The sequence below is a fragment of the Arachis hypogaea genome, chromosome 14 (assembly GCF_003086295.3).
Source record: "Arachis hypogaea cultivar Tifrunner chromosome 14, arahy.Tifrunner.gnm2.J5K5, whole genome shotgun sequence".
Taxonomy (NCBI): Eukaryota; Viridiplantae; Streptophyta; class Magnoliopsida; order Fabales; family Fabaceae; genus Arachis; species Arachis hypogaea.
This window is the reverse complement of record NC_092049.1, coordinates 108,021,504-108,044,933: the sequence shown is the minus strand read 5'-3', so window position 1 is coordinate 108,044,933 and position 23,430 is coordinate 108,021,504. Positions and strand designations below refer to the sequence as shown.

Below are 23,430 nucleotides of genomic sequence, written 5' to 3'. Positions count from 1 at the left end.
TTCAAAAATATTTTGTTTTTCTACTAAAGTTTCATAGAAGCAACTAACAGTCAAGGGAACCAAACTTACAAAAAATAAGAGTTCAAAAGCCCACAAGTCGATTAAGAATGATATTCACAGGGACGGCATCCACGGTCCCATCCTCACGATTAAGAATTTCACAATCTGGGTTAGGTTGAGAATGGTCGACCTCAGCAGAAGGATTTGAAGAAGTCATGGCTGTAGAAGCTTTGGCTAGAGGGGCAGGAGGAGGCCCATCATCTTTATCATCTGGAGCGAGCACTATCTTCCCATCTTCCACAACATTGTCCAGGCTGAAAAGAGTCAGGTTGAGTTCAGGAGCAAGAACTCGGACCTGTGCCTTTAAATTTTCATAAGCACTTGTCACAGTATCTACCAGATGACCCTGAAGGTCGGCATAATCCACGTGGGCAGTTTCAAGCCTTCCCCTCAACTCCAACACATTGGCATAAGTGCGGTTATAACTCTCCTTATGCTTTTTTGCCATCTCCTCTGCCAAATTTGCAGCTGCCTCAGCCCTAACAGCCCGCGACTTCTTCTTCTCCAAGTCCAACTCCAGCTTAATCACCCTAGCGTCCAGCTCATCCTTCAACCCTTTGATTCTATCAAATTTTGACTTTGCATCCTGTTCATACCTTGGGTCGAGCTGTCCGACCCGGGATGTTTAGCGATAAGGCGATCGACCTCTTCATGTCCAACTATCTGACCTCTTCTCAAAGAGATCGGCTAAATTGCCAGGAAAGCCCAGTAAAGGGCCCAAATAGAGGAACACGACCTATATCCAAAGGCAGTCCAAGCCAATAGAGATAAAGGCGGTTCCCTTAAAGATAAGCTGACCTCACCAAAAGATAAGATAAGATAAGATAACTAACTTATCTTACCTAAGAAGGACAGCCCACAACCATTATAAATACACTGGAGCACCCAGGTATAACTCATACTCTGATTCTACAAAAAACCTGCTTAATACCCTTGCTAACTTAAGCATCGGAGTCTCTTGCAGGTACCCCCACCCTCTGGTGGTGAAGGATCAGTAGCGCAGCCAAGTTCAACAAGTCGGACACGACAGCTCCGGCCTCCACTCACAGCCGGATACATCATCTCCGACCATCACAGAAGATCTCGTCCGAGATCAACCTACAGTTTCAGGTAACCCTCGGAACATTGGCGCCGTTGCCGGGGAACTTGGAAGTCATCCCATTACCATGGCGGATGACCATGACAACGACCACGATTCAGATCTAGAGGACAGAACGCCGCACAAAATCGTGGACACTACACCAAAAGATACCCCGGAATCTAACGGGAATAAAGACTCACCAAATCCGGGAGCGATAGAGGCGCTTCAAGATCGTTTAAAGCAACTTGAAAAAGAAGCCCAACATTAGCGAAAAGCTGGGAAGGATCTACAAAGGGAGATAAGGTAACGCCGAGAATTAGAAGATAAACTTCTAAAACTCGAAGCCGATCTCAAAGCCAAAGCTACTCGATCTACCCCTGAGGATAACTCTCGCAAGGACCAAGATCCATTCACTAGGGAGATCATGAAAACCGAAATCCCTAAGGACTTCAAACTTCCGGATATGACTTTGTATGATGGCACTACAGATCCCGGCCATTATCTCAGCAATTTCAGAAGTAGAATATATCTCACCGACGCCTCAGATACAGTTCGCTGCAAAGCCTTTCCAACTACTTTAACAAAGACAACAATTAGATGGTTCGATAACCTAGCTCCTAGGTCCATCTCAAGCTTCGATGACTTAGCCAAGAAGTTTTTGGCCAGATTCTTTATCCAAAAAGATAAGGCTAAACACGCCTCAAGTCTATTAGGAATTAAGCAAGGAGATCGGGAAAGTCTTTGCAGATACATGGAAAGATTCAACAAAACATGCCTGGACATACAAAGCCTACCAACAGAGGCTGCCATTATGAGCCTCATCAATGGCTTGCGAGAGGGACCTTTTAGTCAATCTATATCGAAAAAACATCCCACATCTCTGAACAAAGTGCAAGAACGAGCGGAGAAGTATATTAACATGGAGGAAAACTCTCGGCTAGGGGAGACCTCAAAATCTGGATCCACATATCCCTCCCGGGATAAGGATAAAGAGTCCAAAAAGAAGGAAGATCGACATGGGAAAAAAATAAAAAAATACCACAATTACACCCCCTCTTCGGGTGTCCCTTGTGGATGTCTACAGGGAAGTTTGCCACACTGAAAAAATACCCCCAGTTCGACCACTCAGAGGCAAAAAAGGAGGAGGTAATCAGACCGAATATTGTGAATACCATCGAATCCGCGGGCATTCCACCAATGAATGTTTTGACTTAAAAAATGTCATTGAAAAATTAGTAAGAGAAGGGAAATTAGATCGGTACCTGGCCACCCGGGACGATGAACAAAGAAAAAGAAGAAGAGATGAAGATATCGGACGAACCGAGCGATCACCTCGTACACCAGAAAGACACGTCCACATGATACACGGTGGATTTGCGGGAGGAGGAATCTCCAAGTCATCTCGCAAAAGATATCTCAAAGAAATATATCATGTTGAGGGTAAAGAGGAAGCACTCGACATCCCCGCGATTACTTTCACTAAAGAAGACGCGTCCAGTATCATCTTAGGACGCGATGATTGGTGCATGAAATTGTGATCTCTGGTAATGGCTCCAAAAAAACTTGGTGCTCTAATCTCAATTCATAATTTGTCACAACTTCGATACAACTAACCAGCAAGTGCACTGGGTCGTCCAAGTAATAAACCTTACGTGAGTAAGGGTCGATCCCACGGAGATTGTTGGTATGAAGCAAGCTATGGTCACCTTGTAAATCTCAGTCAGGCGGATATAAAATAGTTATGGAGTTTTCGAAATTAATACTAAAATAAGGATAGAAATACTTATGTAATTCATTGGTGAGAATTTCAGATAAGAATATGGAGATGCTTTCGTCCCTCTGAACCTCTGCTTTCCCGCTGTCTTCATCCAATCAGTCTTACTCCTTTCCATGGCATGCTTTATGTAAGGGCATCACCGTTGTCAGTGGTTACAATCCCCTCTTCTTATGAAAATGGTCCAAATGCTCTATCACGGCATGGCTAATCATCTGAGGTTCCCGATCATACTGGAATAGGATTTACTATCCTTTTGCATCTGTCACTACGCCCAGCACTCGCGAGTTTGAAGTACGTCACAGCCATCCTTTCCCGGATCCTACTCGGAATACCACAGACAAGGTTTAGACTTTCCGGACCTCAGGAATGGCCATCCATGGGTTTTAACTTATACCACGAAGATCCTGATTAAGAGATCCAAGAGATATTCATTCTAGCTTGTTCGCATGTAGAACGGAAGTGTTTGTCAGGCACGCGTTCATAAGGGAGAATGATGATGAGCGTCACATAATCATCACATTCATCATGTTCTTGGGTGCGGATGGATATCTTAGAAGCGGAATAAGTTGAATTGAATAGAAAGATAGTAGTACTTTGCATTAATTTTTGAGGAACAGCAGAGCTCCACACCTTAATCTATGGAGTGTAGAAACTCTACCGTTGAAAATATATAAGTGAAAGGTTCAGGCATGGCCAAGAGGCCAGCCCTCAAACGTGATCTAAGATAGCATACAACTGATCAAAGATACCTTATACAATAGTAAAAGGTCCTATTTATAATAAACTAGCTACTAGGGTTTACAGAAGTAAGTAATTGATGCATAAATCCACTTCTGGGGCCCACTTGGTGTGTGCTTGGGCTGAGCTTGAAGTCTACATGTGGAGAGGTCATTCTTGGAGTTGGACGCCACCTTTTGTGCCAGTTTGGGCGTTGAACTCCACTTTGCAGCTTGTTTCTGGCGCTGGACGCCAGAATTGGGCAGAGAGCTGGCGTTGAATGCCAGTTTGCGTCGTCTAAACTTGGGCAAAGTATGAACTATTATATATTGTTAGAAAGCCCTGGATGTCTACTTTCCAACGCAATTATAAGCACGCCATTTTGAGTTCTGTAGCTCCATAAAATCCATTTTGAGTGCAGGGAAGTCAGAATCCAACAACATCAGCAGTCCTTCTTCAACCTCTGAATCTGATTTTTGCTCAAGTCCCTCAATTTCAGCCAGAAAATACCTGAAATCACAGAAAAATACACAAACTCATAGTAAAGTCCAGAAATGTGAATTTAACATAAAAACTAATGAAAACATCCCTAAAAGTAACTAGATCCTACTAAAAACATACTAAAAACAATGCCAAAAAGCGTATAAATTATCCGCTCATCAATGATCCCATGGTCATCACTATTATACTGGCAAACGCAAATCTCCATCACACACTGATAGACCAAGGGAGTTCTGCCGATATCTTGTTCAAAACTGCCTTCGACAAGCTTGGCCTGGAAGAAAAAGAACTTAGAGCATATCCAAACAGTCTGTTCGGACTGGGAGACACCCCAGTTCAACCACTCGGATACATCTCACTGCACACAACCTTTAGAAAAGGAAACCAATCCAGAACACTCAAGATAGACTACATCGTGGTCGACGTGAGTTCAACCTACAATGCCTTAATCGGTCGGACAACATTGAATCAACTCGGCGCAATAGTCTCAACTACACATCTATGCATGAAATTCCCAACTGCAGAAGGGATAGCTACAATAAAAGTAGATAAGAAGATGGCGCACCACTGTTACAACGAAAGTCTAAACCTCAGAGGCAGAAGAGAAGAAGTCCACATAATCGAACTGGGGGGAGTTCTGAGGCGAGAAGAACTCCACCCACAACCTGAAGGCGAAGTAGAGAAAGTCCAGATCCGAACATCTCGGATAAAATGACCAATATTGGTACGATTCTAAGAGGAGACATAAAAGAATTACTCGTACAGTTCTTACGAGATAACGTCGACTTCTTTGCATGGAAAGCTGCAGACATGCCAGGCATAGACCCCAAATTAATGTGCCACAAATTGGCGGTCTACCCAGGGTCTCGGCCAGTACAACAGCGACGAAGAAAGCTCGGACTAGAACGATCCCAAGCTGTGGAAGAGTAGGTACAAGCTTTATTGGAGGCATGATTTATAAGAGAAGTCAAGTACCCACTATGGCTAGCTAACGTCGTCTTGGTGAAAAAATCAAACGGGAAGTGGCGAATGTGCACCGACTACACTGATCTCAACAAAGCCTGCCCAAAAGATCCTTATCCACTCCCAAGTATCGACGCTTTGGTAGATGCCTCCTCTGGATATAAATACCTCTTATTTATGGACACATATTTGGGATACATCCAAATCCCAATGTATCCACCCGACCAAGAAAAAACTTCATTCTTAACCCCAAAAGCAAACTACTACTACATTGTCATGCCTTTTGGTCTTAAAAACGCGGGAGCTACTTATCAAAGGTTAATGAATAAGGTCTTTTCGGATCATATCAGAAAAATATGGAAGTCTACGTAGACGACAGGTTAATAAAGACACAAAGTGAGGAGACGCTATTGTCCGACTTGGCCCAAGTGTTCGACACTATAAGAAGGCATGGCATGCGACTCAATCCAGCAAAATGCACCTTCGCCGTAGAAGCTGGCAAATTTTTGGATTTTATGCTCACACAAAGAGGAATCGAGGCTAATCCGGATAAATGCCGGGCTATACTCGTCATGAAGAGCTCGACTTGTATCAAAGAGGTACAATAACTCAACGGGAGGTTGGCAGCCTTGTCCAGATTTTTAGCTAGATCGGCAATAAGATCTCTCCCCTTCTACGCTACTCTAAGGAAGGGAAAAAAGTTCGAATGGACAAAAGAGTGCGAGCAAGCTTTCCAAGATTTCAAAAGATTCCTAGGACAACCACCCATCCTAACTCGGCCACGGGAAGGAGAACCACTCACATTGTACCTCACAGTAGGAAGTCGGGCAGTAGCTTCAGCACTAGTTCGAGAAGACAACAGTGGGCAACTGATGCGTGAGCATCTTTCCTATCTTTTTCTAGTGAATTTGCATGTAATTTATTGATTTTAATTAAGAATTAATTATATTTTAGCCACTATGGATGCTATTTTGAGTTTTGTGCAATACTGTTTATTTTAGGTAGCATTCGGCGAAATTTGATGGAGTTTCTGTAGCACAAGAATCAAAGGAGATGGCAGCGAGGAGTGATGCGTACGCGTGACTGACGCATACGCGTGATTTTGGAGCTTTCCATGGCGACGCATGCGCGTGACTGACGCGTACGCGTGAATTGAAGATTTGCTCAGCGACGTGAACGCGTGACCGACGCATCCGCATGACTCGCGAAAAGGACCATCGACGCATACGCGTGACTGACGCATACGCGTGACTTGCGCTACGTGCATAAAACGCAGAAAAATGCTGGGAGCGATTTCTGGGTTGTTTTGACTCAGTTTCCAGCCCAGAAAACACATATTAGAAGCTGCAGAATGGACAAAACAAGTGGTCCCCATCCATCCATTGAAGACTTGATTATTTAAATTAATTCGAATTTAAATTCAAATTTGAATTCTAGGAAAAAGATATTATTTTAATTTTAAAAATTAGATTTTAAATTTATGAGGATTAGTTATAAAAGGGAGAAACTTTCCTTCCCTTAGAGAGGTCCTGGGGAGCATCTCATTCCATCCCAATTTACAATCCGTATTTTCTCTGAACCATGAGCAACTAAACCTCCACTGTTAAGGTTAGGAGCTCTATCTATTGTATGAATTGATTTTATTGTTTTCTATTTTAATTCATGTCTTGATTTATATTTAAGAATTGTTTTCATTCTTTATCTTATGAATTTGGGTGGAACGGAAGTATGACCCTCTTTCTATTTGAGTTCTTGTAAAACTTGGAAAAGCTCTTTACTTGAACAACAGCTTGAAAACATATTCTCCTAAATTTCTAATTTATCTGGATTTAATAGGATATGTGACATATAATCCTTTTATGTTTGGGTAATTAGGATTTCCGTGACATATAACTAGAATTGAACTTCAGCCCCTAATTGGAATTAATTGACCAAGGAATTGGCTGTTAATGAATTTTAGAGGAGACTAGAAAGGTCTAAGGAATTAGGGTCTAGTCACATATAGTTGCCATACATTAGATCTTACATGATTAAAATAAAATAATAAGAAAAGTCAATCTGGAAAATAGATAACTCTGAAACCTTAACTGTTTCTTCATATTTTATTCCTCACCTATTCACCTGCCTGTCTTCAAACTCTTCTTTATTTTTTTTATGCTTTTGAACTTTCAAACACTATTTTCTGTTTGTCTAACTAATCCTATCAAACACTATTGTTGCTTAATCCATCAATCCTCGTGGGATCGACCCTTACTCACATAAGGTATTACTTGGTACGACCCAGTGCACTTGCCGGTTAGTTTGTGGCTTATAAATACCGCACCAAATTTTTTGCGCCGTTGCCGGGGATTGATTGTGATTAACAACTATTAGTTGTTTGATTGTTTAGATTAGGCGTTTTAATTTTAATTTAATTTAAATATTGTTTTATTAATATTTCAAAAAAATTTTTTTAAATTTTCCTTTTTTTTTTCCGTTAGCAAACTCCCCTGCCCCGTTTTATTAATTTTGTTTACTTCCGTTAAAATTTTTTTTTTAAAAAATCTCGCCGATTTTTTTGTTTTATTTTATTTCTCTTTTCATTTTCATTTTTTTTCTTTTTCTTTCTTCGTTTTACTTTGTTTATTTATTTATTTTTTTTACTTTTTATATTCTATTAGTTTTATTTTATTTTTATCTAAAAAAAAATAATAAATAAAAAAATTTAAAAAAATTAAATAATAATAATAATAATAATAATAATAATAATAATAATAATAACACTAAATTTTTTTTAATTTCTGAAATTAAATTTGGTGTTTCCTAGTTAATTTTATTTTAATTTTTCTTATTTTAATTTTTAGAATTCTGTTCTTTCTTTATTACTTTCCTGTTTACCACATGGTGCGTTTAATCTTTTTTGGTGTTTTGTGCTAAAAAAAAATAATGGAGAGAGATCATATGGGTTACTACTCACACCTGAGTAGTAATTCATATCATTATGAATGGGGGAACTATCCGAATTTTGGTTGGCAAGTTCAAAACCAAAGAAACTTCAATGCTCCATGTTTCAACTATCAAGAACCACCATCTCCATATTCATATCAAGAACCACCATCTTCATATCCATACCGAGAACCACCACCTCTCTACCCATATCAAGAACCATCCTCTTTTTACACTTATCAAGAACCATCACCTCCTCCTTATTCATTTCAAATACCATAAGATCTTGAGCTTCTCATGAAAGAATTCTTACAGGATATAAAGACAAGTGTCAAAAATATAGAGAAACATGTGCAGTCGATTATCAAGTCACAGGAAGAAGAGCAAGTAAATTCCTTCCCAAGAAATATAATATAAGATCCTATAGAAGAAAGTGAGGAAATCAATCAAAAGAGTTCATACTCCAGTGAACTAGAGAACTTTCCATCCTCACACATGGAAGAAGAGGAAGATGCAAAAACAAAGGAGGAAGATTCACCCATAAAGGAGGAAGATGCACAACCTCACATGCCCTTGGTAGGCAATGAAGAAGAGATTGAATTAGAAGACAACTACCAAGAGGAAGAGGTTGAAATTGAGGAAGCCTGCAAAGAAGTGGAAGAAATCAAAGAAGAATACAAGGGAGTGGAGCTTGCAAGACCTCTCCCAAAGCCATCACCATCCAATACAACATTCAAGTGGGTAAAGTTTCTATCTTTAACCTTTACATTCCAACTTGAATATAGGCTACTGGAGATGGATGGTCAACTTAGAGCTCTTTGTGGCATTAAGAGTGAGAGGAAAATGGTTAGTGGTAAGAGTTGTCAAGCAAGGTTCAATATAGTTGCATGCTCCAAATTGAAGTGCAAGGATTGGTGTAGAGCTCAATTGAATGGGTCTAGAAGGTTGTTTGGATGTTTCTGTGAGAATTCAGATCAATTGCCACCCGGTGGGAACAATGGTGATCCACAAGAAGACGGGTGTAAAAGTAAGGTTTGGGACCCTAGAACTCACTCCCACAATTAATACTCTTGGGGCCTTGTCACTTGCTTCAACTTGCTCAAAGGTGTTATGCACCTAGTTTGGGATCCCGGTAGCCATTGGAATTACAAACATTGGTGGAGATTCCTGGATCAGTACAAGCACAAGCCACCATGACAAGAAGCTCACAACATATCCAACTTAAGAACTTTAACTAAAAGTGCTTGGTGGGAGACAACCCACCGTGGTATGATCGTTCCTTTTCATTCTTAGTTATTTTTCGTAGTAGTAGTTTTCTTACTTAGTTGATTTTTCTTGAGTTTTCACTATTTTTCTGATCATGCAGCTATCTTAGAACAGGAATCGAATATTAAAAAAAAATGGCACACGACACGCAAGCGTCGCTGACGCATACGCGTCAGTCATGTGTGCATGAAAAATAAAAGTTGAACAGAGAGTTGCGCGGGAATGGCGCTGGAACCAAGCCTTTAGCACAAGCAACCCCACGCGGACGCGCACTCCACGCGTGCACGTCGTTTGTTATTTTTGCCATCAACGCGAGCGCATCACTGACGCGTACGCGTGACCTTGCAAATCGGCGTAAAAGATGTTTGGGCATAGAGTTATGCTGGCTTGGGGCAGGAAGTGTGCTAGAAGCACAAACTTGGTGACACAGACGCGTCTCTGACGCGTACGCGTCAATTGCACATATGGCCATCCACGCGTGCGCGTGTATGACGCGCACGCGTGGTATGAATTTTTTATCCCAAGCCACGCGAACAGAGAGTTGTGCGTGCGCGCGGCTGGCTTCACGCGAATCGCACAAAACCCAGGGCACGCGGACTCGTGCCTGACGCTTTCGCGTCATTAAGAAAATCTCGCGACCCACGCGTACGCGTGCCGTACGCGTACGCATCGCCTGCGCCGCGCACATCCACTAGTTCGCCGCTAGTTTTTAATTTTTTTCTTCTTTTATTGTCTCTCCCAAATCCTAAATCTCTCTTATTCTTTTATCCTTTTATTCTTATTTCAGTATAATATTTGTTTCTTTTTATTTTCAGTTCTTCTTTGCTTGAGGACAAGCAAACCTTTAAGTTTGGTATTGACGCTTCGCTTATAGGTTTTCTGTTTAATTTATGGCACTAAGGGAGGTGAATCATCTTCACAAAGGAGCACAACCTGAAGAATAAAACGACCGCTCAGATAACTAAGGTGGTTGAGTTCCTTTCATTTTTTTCCTTCCCCATTTTATTATATTATGTTCTGGTTTCCTGCTACTTTGTTTTATTTATTGCATGATCCTTTATTAGTAGATTCATAGGTTCTAGTTTAATTTTTCTGTTAAGTGCTTTAATTCTGAAAGATGTCTCATGTATTGCCTACTAAGCTTGAAATCAAAAAGAAAGAAGAACAGATATAGTGCATGAGAATTTGAATTTAATTTTTAGAGTAGTCTCACTTACTTAGATGTGGTGGTATTTTCTGTGACTCTGAATGCATGACATGAACAGTGCATATTTTTATAGTGAAGTTTATGAATGTTAAAATTGTTGGCTCTTGAAAGAATGATGAAAAAAGAGAAATGTTATTGATAATCTGAAAAATAAAAAAAATTAATTCTTGAAGCAAGAAAAAAACAGTGAAAAACACAAAGCTTGCGAAAAAAAAAAGAAAAAAAAAGAGAGAGAGAAAAAGCAAGCAGAAAAAGCCAATAACCCCTTTAAACTAAAAGGCAAAGGGTAAAAAAAAAGGATCCAAGACTTTGAGCATTAATGGATAGGAGGGCCCAAAGGAATAAAATCCTGGCCTAAGCGGCTAAATCAAGTTGTCCCTAACCATATGCTTGTGGTGTGAAGGTGTCAAGTGAAAAGCTTGAGACTGAGCGGTTATAAGTCATGATCCAAAGCAAAAAGAGTGTGCTTAAGAACTCTGGGCACCTCTAACTGGGGACTCTAGCAAAGCTGAGTCACAATCTGAAAAGGTTCACCCAGTTATGTGTCTGTGGCATTTATGTATCCGGTGGTAATACTGGAAAACAAAATGCTTAGGGTCACGGCCAAGACTCATAAAGTAGCTGTGTTCAAGAATCAACATACTGAACTAGGAGAATCAATAACACTATCTGAATTCTGAGTTCCTATGGATGCCAATCATTATGAAATTCAAAGGATAAAGTGAGATGCCAAAACTGTTCAGGATTGCAGTTGTAAACCCCACTATAAGAAGAGACATGGGCTTAATCGAACTCTCATTCTCATGCAAATTCACATCCTAAGCTTATATTAGTTTTGGTTGCTTGAGGACAAGCAACAGTTCAAGTTTGGTGTTATGATGCGTGAGCATCTTTCCTATCTTTTCCTAGTGAATTTGCATGTAATTTGTTGAGTTTAATTAAGAATTAATTATATTTTAGCCACTATGGATGCTATTTTGAGTTTTGTGCAATACTGTTTATTTTAGGTAGCATTCGGCAGAATTTGATGGAGTTTCTGCAGCACAAGAATCAAAGGAGATGGCAGCGAGGAGTGACGCGTACGCGTGACTGACGCATACGCGTGATTTTGGAGCTTTCTATGGCGACGCGTGTGCGTGACTGACGCGTACGCGTGAATTGAAGATTTGCTCAGCGACGCGAGCGCGTGACCAACGCGAGCGCGTGACCGACGCGAGCGCGTGACCGACGCGTCCGCATGACTCGCGAAAAGGACCATCGACGCGTACGCGTGACTGACGTGTACGCGTGACTTGCGCCACGTGCATAAAACGCAGAAAAATGCTGGGAGCGATTTCTGGGCTGTTTTGACTCAGTTTCCAGCCCAGAAAACACATATTAGAAGCTGCAGAATGGACAAAACAAGTGGTCCCCATCCATCCATTGAAGACTTGATTATTTAAATTAATTCGAATTTAAATTCAAATTTGAATTCTAGGAAAAGATATTATTTTAATTTTAAAAATTAGATTTTAAATTTCTGAGGATTAGTTATAAAAGGGAGAAACTTTCCTTCCCTTAGAGAGGTCCTGGGGAGGATCCCATTCCATCCCAATTTACAATCCGTATTTTCTCTGAACCTTGAGCAACTAAACCTCCACTGTTAAGGTTAGGAGCTCTATCTATTGTATGGATTGATTTTATTGTTTTTCTATTTTAATTCATGTCTTGATTTATATTTAAGAATTGTTTTCATTCTTTATCTTATGAATTTGGGTGGAACGGAAGTATGACCCTCTTTCTATTTGAGTTCTTGTAAAACTTGGAAAAGCTCTTTACTTGAACAATAGCTTGAAAACATATTCTCCTAAATTTTTAATTTATCTAGATTTAATAGGATACGGACATATAATCCTTTTATGTTTGGGTAATTAGGATTTCTGTGGCATATAACTAGAATTGAACTTCACCCCCTAATTGGAATTAATTGACCAAGGAATTGGTTGTTAATGAATTTTAGAGGAGACTAGAAAGGTCTAAGGAATTAGGGTCTAGTCACATATAGTTGCCATAAATTAGATCTTACATGATTAAAATAAAATAATAAGAAAAGTCAATCTGGAAAATAGATAACTCTGAAACCTTAACTGTTTCTTCATATTTTATTCCTCACCTATTCACCTACCTGTCTTCAAACTCTTCTTTATTTTTTTTATGCTTTTGAACTTCCAAACACTATTTTCTGTTTGTCTAACTAATCCTATCAAACACTATTGTTTCTTAATCCATCAATCCTCATAGAATTGACCCTTACTCACGTAAGGTATTACTTGGTACGACTCGGTGCACTTGCCGGTTAGTTTGTGGGTTATAAATACCGCACCAGCAACAACACGTATACTTCATCAGCAAAGCATTACAAGGGTCCGAGCTGAACTACCAAAAAATAGAAAAGTTTGCATATGCCCTCATACTGACATCTCGACGACTTCGTCAGTACTTTCAAGCCCACACCATTAGGGTTCGGACTATCCAGCCCATAAAAGGGATTTTACAGAAAATAGACCTAGCAGGCAGAATTTTGCAATGGGCAGTCGAGTTGTCCAAATTTGATCTTCAATTCCAAGCTCGGACAGCCATCAAGTCACAATACCTGGCCGACTTCATCGTAGAATTTACGGACACCCCGGAACCCCCCACAGAATGGAGTCTCTACGTGGACGGTTCCTCAAATAAAACCGGAAGCGGCGCAGGTGTGATAATTGAAAGCAAGGAACCCAAATCAAACTCTCCCTCAAATTCGGGTTCCCTGCCTCAAACAACCAAGCAGAATATGAGGCACTACTAGCTTGTTTGAAGCTGGCTAGAGAGGTTGGTGCTCAAAAACTTATCATCTTCAGTGATTCACAAATCGTCACTTCACAAATAGCAGGAAGCTACCAAGCCAGAGATTCCACCATGAAAAAATATTTGGACAAAACCAGAGAACAGCTCGGACAACTGGGAGAATATGAAGTCCGTCACATACCCCGAAAATAGAATGCCCGAGCTGACGCACTCTCAAAACTAGCCAGCACCAAACCAGGGGGCAATAATAGAAGCCTCATCCAAGAAATGCTGCATGCTCCATCAATCTCGGAAGAAGAAAGAATCCTAGCCATAACAGGTCAGGATCAAGGATGGATGATCCCCATAATTAACTACCTCGAAACAGAAACACTCCCCACAGATGAAAAGGAGGCAAAGAGGTTAAAACGGGAGGCATAACACTACACTATCATAAATAATATTCTATACAAAAGAGGGATTTCAATACCATTGTTAAAATTTGTGCCGACTTCCAATACAAGGGAAGTTCTAGAAGAAATACACAGTGGCATTTGTGGCAACCATCTCGGAGCACAAGCACTTACCAAAAAAGTACTCCGGGCAAGATTTTATTGGCCAACTCTACAGAAGCAGGCCATAGAGTTCGTAAAGACATGTCTACCATGTCAAAAACATGCCAACTTTCACATCGCCCCGCCAGAGGAGCTCATTAGCGTAACTTCACCCTGGTCATTTGCAAAATGGGGACTTGAGCTTCTCGGACCCTTCCCTCAGGGATCGGGACAAGTTAAATTCCTCATAGTAGGGGTAGACTATTTCACAAAGTGGATCGAGGCAGAACCCCTAGCTAACGCCATTGCTCAAAGAAGTAAAAAATTCCTATATAGGAACATTGTCACAAGGTTCGGGGTTCCATACTCCATCACCACAGACAATGGCACCCAATTCACAGATGCAGGCTTCAGAAAGTTAGTGGCCGACTTGAACATAAAACACCAGTTCACTTTCATAGAACATCCCCAAGCTAATGGACAAGTCGAAGCTGCCAATAAGGTCATATTGGCCGGACTAAAACGAAGATTACATGATGCAAAGGGAGCCTGGGCTGAATAGCTGAAAGAACTGAAGTTTGATGGTTTAGAAGTTATAGTAAACTCTCGTTGCAAGTATAGTTACTAAACCAAGCAATCAACCTTTCTTACAAACGTTTTCGTTGTCACAAGTAACAAACCCCTAAATAAATTAATAACCGAAGTATTCAAACCTCGGGTCGTCTTGTCAAGGAACTGCAGGGAAGTATGTTCTTATTATTGGTTATGAAGATTATAAATTGGGGTTTTGAAGGTAGGGAGCAAGTAATCTAAATTGCAATTTAAATTAAGTAAAAGACTGTAAAATAAATAAATGACCGTAAAACACACTTTTGGCAAGGTATGAGAAATTGGAAGTCCTATCCTAGTTACCCTTATCAATGATGATGAAAATTGAATCTTAATTCCACTTAGTTAACCTTTGCTAGAGCAAGGGAAGGTCAAGTGACCAATTAGTTAGATCCTCAAATCCTAGTTAATCCCTAAGGAAAGATTGGGATTATTGAAGTTCAATTCAATTAGCAAAGATAACGATTATCAATCATGTTGAGTTTGATAACTCCTGAGTTACTAATTTCTTAACCAAGACCAAAAGGAGAAAAATAAATCTACTGGAATAAAAATGTCTTCAGATTGGGAATAACAATAACATAAATAGAAGAGAGCAATAATAAACTGAAATACCTCAAATCACATTAATCAAAAGAATAATCTGTAACATAGAAGAATTCATAAATTAAATTGAAAAGATAAATAAAAAGAAATGTTGAACCTGATAAAAAAGAAATAATCCTGAAAGCGAATGAAATCCTAAATCTAAATCCTAAAAGAGAGAGGAGAGAACCTCTCTCCCAAAACTACATCTAATTCATGAAAACTAACTAATTGGAGACTCCTCTTGAATGGATGCATTCCCCCACTTCATAACCTCTGATCTGTGCCTTCTGGACTTGGATTTGGGCTGAAAAGGGCTTCAGAAATCGCTGGGAGTGTTTTCTGTAATTTTTGGTGCGTGGCCTCTGTCACGCGTCCGCGTGGGTCATGCGGTCGCGTCAATTGGAGTTTTCCTTGTCACGCGGTGGCGTCAGTCATGTGTCCGCGTCATATGCGTTTCGCTCAAGGCACGCGGTCGCGTCAATCACGCGGTCGCATCACTGCCATTTTGTGCTGGCACGCGGCCGCGTCGCCCATGCGATCGCGTCGTTGCCAGTTTCTTCAAAAACTCCGTTTAATGCTTTCCTTTCAATTTTGTATGTTTCCTTTCCATCCATTAAGTCATTCCTGCCTTAGAAGATCTGAAATTACTCAACACACGAATCACGGCATCGAATGGTAATAAACAGAAATTAAAATAATTGCTTTAAAGCATAGGAAACATGTTTTTTCACATACATCTCATAATAAGGAAGGGAAAGTAAAACCATGCAATTAACATGAATAAGTGAGTGAAGCATTAAATAAATCACTTAAATTAGGCATAAAATATATCATAAAATATGGGTTTATCAACCTCCCCACACTTAAACAATAGCATGTCCTCATGCTAAATCCAAGATAAAGAGTAAGGTAAGGTTGAAGTGGTGGAATCTCATGCAATGCAATCTATTCTAAATGCAACTACCTAAATGCATCATCGGTGCACGAAATTATGATCTCAGGCAACGGCACCAAAAACTCTGTACGCACATCTTAATAAATCGTTTTTCATTCACAACTTCGATACAACTAACCAGCAAGTGCACTGGGTCGTCCAAGTAATAAACCTTACGTGACTAAGGGTCGATCCCACGGAGATTGTTGGTATGAAGCAAGCTATGGTCATCTTGTAAATCTCAGTCAGGCGGATAATAATTGATTATGGAGTTTTCGAAAATAAATAATAAACAGACAGAAAATAAAGATAGAAATACTTATGTATATCATTGGTGAGAATTTCAGATAAAGGTATAGAGATGCTTTTGTCCCTCTGAACTTCTGCTTTCCCGCTGTCTTCATCCAATCAGTCTTACTCCTTTCCATGGCTGGCTTTATGTAAGGACATCACCATTGTCAATGGATACTTTTCATCCTCTCTGTGAAAATGGTCCGATGCGCTGTCATTGCATGGCTAATCATCTGGAGGCATCACCGTGGTCAATGACTGCATCCCATCCTCTTGTGAAAATGGTCCAAATGCTCTGTCACAGCACAGCTAATCATATGAGGTTCTCGATCATACTGGAATAGGATTCACCCTCCTTTTGCGTCTATCACTACGCCCAGCACTCGCGAGTTTGAAGTTCGTCACAGTCATTCAATCCCAGAATCCTACTCGGAATACCACAGACAAGGTTTAGACTTTCCGGATTCTCATGAATGCCGCCATCAATCTAGCTTATACCACGAAGATTCTGATTAAGAGATCCAAGAGATAATCATCCAATCTAAGGTGGAACGGAAGTGGTTGTCAGGCACGCGTTCGTGGGGGAATGATGATGATTGTCACGTTCATCATATTCATGTTGAAGTGCGAATGAATATCTTAGAAGCGGAATAAGTTGAATTGAATAGAAAAACAGTAGTACTTTGCATTAATTCATGAGGAACAGCAGAGCTCCACACCTTAATCTATGGAGTGTAGAAACTCTACCGTTAAAAATACATAAGTGAAAGGTTCAGGCATGGCCGAATGGCCAGCCCCCATGATCTAAGAACCAGACGTCCCAAGATGCCTAATACAATAGTAAAAGGTCCTATTTATACTAAACTAGTTACTAGGGTTTACACAAGTAAGTATTTGATGCATAAATCCACTTTCGGGGCCCACTTGGTGTGTGCTTGAGCTGAGCTTTAGCTTTCCACGTGCAGGGGCTCTTTCTGGAGTTGAACGCCCGGTTGTAACGTATTTCTGGCGTTCAACTCTGGTTCGTGACGTGTTTCTGGCGTTTAACTCCAGATTGCAACGTATAACTGGCGTTCAATGCCCTTTTGCGTCGTCTAATCTCGAACAAAGTATAGACTATTATATATTGCTGGAAAGCTCTGGATGTCTACTTTCCAACGCAATTAGAAGCGCGCCATTTTGAGTTCTGTAGCTCAAGAAAATCCACTTTGAGTGCAGGGAGGTCAGAATCCAACAGCATCAGTAGTCCTTCTTCAACCTCTGAATCTGATTTTTGCTCAAGTCCCTCAATTTCAGCCAGAAAATACCTGAAATCACAGAAAAATACACAAACTCATAGTAAAGTCCAGAAATGTAAATTTAACATAAAAAATAATAAAAAACATCCCTAAAATTAACTAGATTCTACTAAAAACATACTAAAAATAATGCCAAAAAGCGTATAAATTATCCGCTCATCACAACACCAAACTTAAATTGTTGCTTGTCCCCAAGCAACTGAAAATCAAATAGAATAAAAAGAAGAGAATATACTATAAATTCCAAACTATCAATGAAACATAGCTCCAATCAGATGAGCGGGACTTGTAGCTTTTTGCCTCTTGAATAGTTTTGGCATCTCACTTTATCCATTGAGGTTCAGAATGATTGGTATCTATAGGAACTCAGAGTTCAGATAGTGTTATTGATTCTCCTAGTTCAGTATGATGATTCTTGAACACAGCTACCTTATGAGTCTTGGCCGTGGCCCTAAGCACTTTGTTTTCCAATATTACCACCGGATACATAAATGCCACAGACAGATAACTGGGTGAACTTTTTCAGATTGTGACTCAGCTTTGCTAAAGTCCCCAATTAGAGGTGTCCAGGGTTCTTAAGAACACTCTTTTTTTGCTTTGGACCTTGACTTTAACCGCTCAGTCTCAAGTTTTCACTTGACACCTTCACGCCACAAGCACATGGTTAGGGACAGCTTGGTTTAGCCGCTTAGGCCATGATTTTATTCCTTTAGGCCCTCCTATCCACTGATGCTCAAAGCCTTGGGATCCTTTTTATTACCCTTGCCTTTTGGTTTTAAGGGTTACTGGCTTTTTTTGCTCTTGCCTTTTGGTTTTAAGAGCTTTGGCTTTTTCTGCTTACTTTTTCTCTCTTTTTTTTCGCTATTTTTTTTCTGCAAGCTTTGTTCTTTGCTGCTTTTTCTTGCTTCAAGAATCATTTTTATGATTTTTCAGATTATCAAATAACATGTCTCCTAGTCATCATTCTTTCAAGAGCCAACATATTTAACATTCTTAAACAACAACTTCAAAAGATATATGTGCTGTTCAAGCATTCATTTAAGCACTTAACATAGGACATTCAACAACAAGAAGCATTGTCACCACATCAATATAATTAAACTAAGTTCAAGGATAAATTCGAAACTCATGTACTTCTTGTTCTTTTGAATTAAAACATTTTTCATTTAAGAGAGGTGATGGATTCATAGGACATTCATAACTTTAAGACAAAGTTACTAAATACTAATGATCATGTAATGAGACACAAACATGGATAAGCACTTAACATAAAGAAAACAAAAAACAGAGAATGTAAGAACAAGGAATGAGTCCACCTTAGTGATGGTGGCGTTTCCTTCTTGAGGAACCAATGATGTCCTTGAGCTCTTCTATGTCTCTTCCTTGTCTTTGTTGCTCCTCCCTCATTGCTTTTTGATCTTCTCTAATTTCATGAAGGATGATGGAGTGCTCTTGATGTTCCACCTTTAATTGTCCCATGTTGGAACTTAATTCTCCTAGGGAGGTGTTGATTTGCTCCTAATAGTTTTGTGGAGGAAGATGCATTTGAGGCATCTCCGGGATCTCTTGGTGATGAGCTTCATGCGTCTCTTGAGCTCCATGAATGGGCTCTCTTGCTTGCTCCATCCTTTTCTTAGTGATGGGCTTCTCTTCCTTAATGGGAATGTCTCCTTCTATGAAAGCTTCAACTGAGTAACATAGATGGCAAATAAGATGAGGAAAAGATAGCCTTGCCATGGGGGAGGACTTTTTGGCTATTTTGTAGAGTTCAAGGGAGATGACTTCATGAACTTCTACTTCCTCTCCAATCATGATGCTATGAATCATGATGGCCCGATCCACAGTAGCTTCAGATCGGTTGCTAGTGGGGATGATGGAGCGTTGGATGAACTCTAACCATCCTCTAGCCACAGGCTTGAGGTCCAGTCTTCTTAGTTGAACCGGCTTGCCTTTGGAGTCAATCTTCCATTGAGCTCCTTCCACACATATGTCCATGAGGACTTGGTCCAACCTTTGATCAAAGTTGACTCTCCTTGTGTAGGGGCGTGCGTTCTCTTCCATCATTGGCAAGTTGAACGCCAACCTTACATTTTTTGGACTAAAATCTAAGTAATTACCCCGAACCATGGTGAGATAATTCTTTGGGTTCGGGTTCTTACTTTGATCATGGTTCCTTGTGATCCATGCATTAGCATAGAACTCTTGAACCATTAAAATTCTGACTTGTTGGATGGGGTTTGTTAGAACTTCCCAACCTCTTCTATGGATCTCATGTCGGATCTCCGGATACTCATTTCTCTTGAGTTTGAAAAGGACCTCGGGGATCACCTTCTTCTTGGCCACAACATCATAGAAGTGGTCTTGATGAGCTTTGGAGATGAATCTTTCCATCTCCCATGACTCGGAGGTGGAAGCTTTTGTCTTCCCTTTCCCTTTTCTAGAGGATTCTCTGGTCTTGGGTGCCATCAATGGTAATGGAAAAAGAAAAAGCTTATGCTTTTACCACACCAAACTTAGAATATTGCTCGCCCTCGAGCAAGAGAAGAAAGAATAGATGAAGAAGAAGAAGAAAATATGGAGGAGAGGAGGGAGAGGTGTATTCGGCCAAAAAGAGGAAGAGAGGGTTGTGTTGTGTGAAAATGAAGAAGAATGGAGGGCTTTATATAGGGAAGGGAGGGGGGTTAAGGTTCGGCCATATGGGTGGGTTTGGGTGGGAAATTGATTTTGAATTTTGAAGGTAGGTGGAGTTTATGAGGTAGGTTTATGGGGAAGAGTGGATGATGTGAGTGGTGAAGTGGTGATAGGAAAGATAGATTGAGGTGATTGGTGAAGAGTTTTGGGGAAGAGTGTTTATTGGGAAGAGAGGATGAACATTGAGAAGAGGGAAGAGAGTGAGTGGTGGTAGGTGGGGATCCTGTGGGGTCCACAGATGCTGAGGTGTCAAGGATTTACATCCCTGCACCCATTAGGCATGTAAAATGCCTTTGCATGCAATTCTGGCGTTTAAACCCCGAATTGATGCTTGTTCTGGGCGTTCAACGCCCAGATGCTTGTTTCTGGCGTTCAGCGCCAGCTCTTCTTCACTGTGCATTTCTGGCGTCTGGACGCCAGGATGCTGCTTATTTCTGGCGTTCAACGCCAGAAACATGCTCTATTCTGGCGTTGAACGCCAGGCAGATGCTCCTTACTGGCGTTCAAACGCCAGTGAGATCCTCCTCCAGGGTGTGATTTTTCTTCTGCTGTTTTTGATTCTGTTCTTAATTTTTTGATTTATTTTGTGACTCCACATGATCATGAACCTATAAAGACATATAACTAAAAAAATATAATTAAATAAAAATTGGGTTGCCTCCCAACAAGCGCTTCTTTAATGTCAATAGCTTGACAGTGGGCTCTCATGGAGCCTCACAGATGTTCAGAGCATTGTTGAGACTCCCCAACACCAAACTTAAAGTTTGGATATGGGAGTTTAACACCAAACTTAGAGTTTGGTTGTGGCCTCCCAACACCAAACTTAGAGTTTGACTGTGGAGGCTCTGGTTGACTCTGTTTTGAGAGAAGCTTACTGTGACTCTTTTCCATGTTTACAGAAGGATGTCCTTGAGTTCTAAACTCAAGGGAGTCCTCATTCAATTAAAGGGCTAGTTCACCTTTGTCAACATCAATCACAGCTCTTGCTGTGGCTAGGAAGGGTCTTCCAAGGATGATGGATTCATCCTCATCCTTCCCAGTATCTAGGATTATGAAATCAGCAGGGATGTAAAGACCTTCAACCTTTACTAATATGTCCTCTACTTGTCCATAAGCCTGTTTTCTTGAATTGTCTGCCATCTCTAATGAGATTTTAGCAACTTGCACCCCCAAAGATTCCCAGTTTCTCTATTACAGAGAGGGGCATGAGGTTTATTCCTGACCCAAGGTCACATAGAGCCTTCTCAAAGGTCATGGTGCCTATGGTACAAGGTATTAGGAACTTTCCAGGATCCTGTTTCTTCTGAGGCAATCTCAGTTGATCCAATGCATTTAGTTCATTGGTGAACAGAGGAGGTTCATCTCCCCAAGTCTCATTACCAAATAAATTGGCATTCAGCTTCATGATTGCACCAAGGTACTTGGTAACTTGCTCCTTAGTAACATCCTCATTCTCTTCAGAAGAGGAATACTCATCAGAGCTCATGAATGGCATAAGGAGGTTTAATGGAATCTCTATGGTCTCTAGTTGAGTCTCAGATTCCTTTGGTTCCTCAGAGGGAAGCTCCTTATTGATCACTGGGCGTCCCAGGAGGTCTTCCTCCTTGGGATTCACGTCCTCCTCTTCCTCTTTGGATTCGACCATGATGGTTATATCAATGGCCTTGCACTCTCCTTTTGGATTTTCTTCTGTATTGCTTGGGAGAGTACTAGGAGGGATTTTAGTGATCCTTTTACTCAGCTGGCCCACTTGTGCCTCCAAATTTCTAATGGAGGACCTTGTTTCATTCATGAAACTTACAGTGGCCTCAGATAGATCAGAGACTAAGTTTGCTAAATTAGAGGTATTTTGTTTAGAGTTCTCTGTCTGTTGCTGAGTGGATGATGGAAAAGGTTTACTATTGTTGAACCTATTTCTTCCACCATTATTAAAGCCTTGTTGAGGCTTTTGATCCTTCCATGAGAGATTTGGGTGATTTCTCCATGAGGGATTATAGGTGTTTCCATATGGTTCACCCATGTAATTTACCTCTGCTATTGCAGGGTTCTCAGGATCATAAGCTTCTTCTTCAGAAGATGCCTCTTGAGTACTGTTGGATGCAGCTTGCATTCCATTCAGACTCTGAGAAATCATATTGACTTGCTGAGTCAATATTTTATTCTGAGCCAATATGGCATTCAGAGTATCAATTTCAAGAACTCCCTTCTTCTGAGGCGTCCCATTACTCACAAGATTCCTCTCAGAAGTGTACATGAACTGGTTATTAGCAACCATGTCAATGAGTTCTTGAGCTTCTGCAGGCGTTTTCTTTAGGTGAATGGATCCACCTGCAGAAGTATCCAATGACATCTTAGCTAATTCAGACAGACCATCATAGAATATATCCAGGATGGTCCATTCTGAAAGCATGTCAGAAGGACACTTTTTGGTCAGTTGCTTGTATCTCTCCCAAACTTCATAGAGGGATTCACCTTCTTTCTGTTTGAAGGTTTGAACATCCACTCTAAGCTTACTAAGCTTTTGAGGAGGAAAGAACTTGGCTAAGAAAGCTGTGACCAGCTTATCCCAAGAGTTCAGGCTATCTTTGGGTTGAGAGTCCAACCACACTCTAGCTCTGTCTCTTACAGCAAAAGGGAAAAGCATGAGCCTGTAGACTTCAGGATCTACTCCATTAGTCTTAACAGTATCACAGATCTGCAAAAATTTAGTTAAGAACTGAAAAGGATCTTCGGATGGAAGTCCATGGAACTTGCAGTCCAATGGTGGGGATGGAGATGCTTCTTCCATATAAATTGGAATTAGGTGCAGTAAAGTCACCAAGCATCCTCCTTGCATTATTATTATTTTTGGCTACCATCTCCTCTTCCTGTTCAAAAATTTCTGTAAGGTTATCTCTGGATTGTTGTATTTTAGCTTCTCTTAGTTTCCTCTTCAGAGTCCTTTTAGGTTCAGGGTCTGTTTCAATAAGAATGTTTTTGTCCTTGCTCCTGCTCATATGAAAAAGAGGGGCAGAAAAATAATAATAATAGGGATCCTTTTTGCCCAAGTATAGAGGTTCCCTTATGTGAGTAGAGGAAAAGAAGAAGAAAAAATCTGAACTCAGAGAGAGAGGGTTCGGATTTTTGGTGAGTGAGGAAGAGATGTTAGTAGATGAATAAATAA

At 40.5% G+C, this 23,430-nt stretch overlaps 1 non-coding gene across 1 annotated transcript; it reads left to right on the top strand.

Moving 5' to 3' along the window:
- The first annotated feature begins 22,671 nt into the window (after nucleotides 1-22,671).
- On the top strand, nucleotides 22,672-22,779 carry LOC112745798 (small nucleolar RNA R71). The gene has a single exon (XR_003173709.1). It is a non-coding gene; the product is annotated as a small nucleolar RNA R71 (small nucleolar RNA).
- The last annotated feature ends 651 nt before the right edge of the window (nucleotides 22,780-23,430 follow it).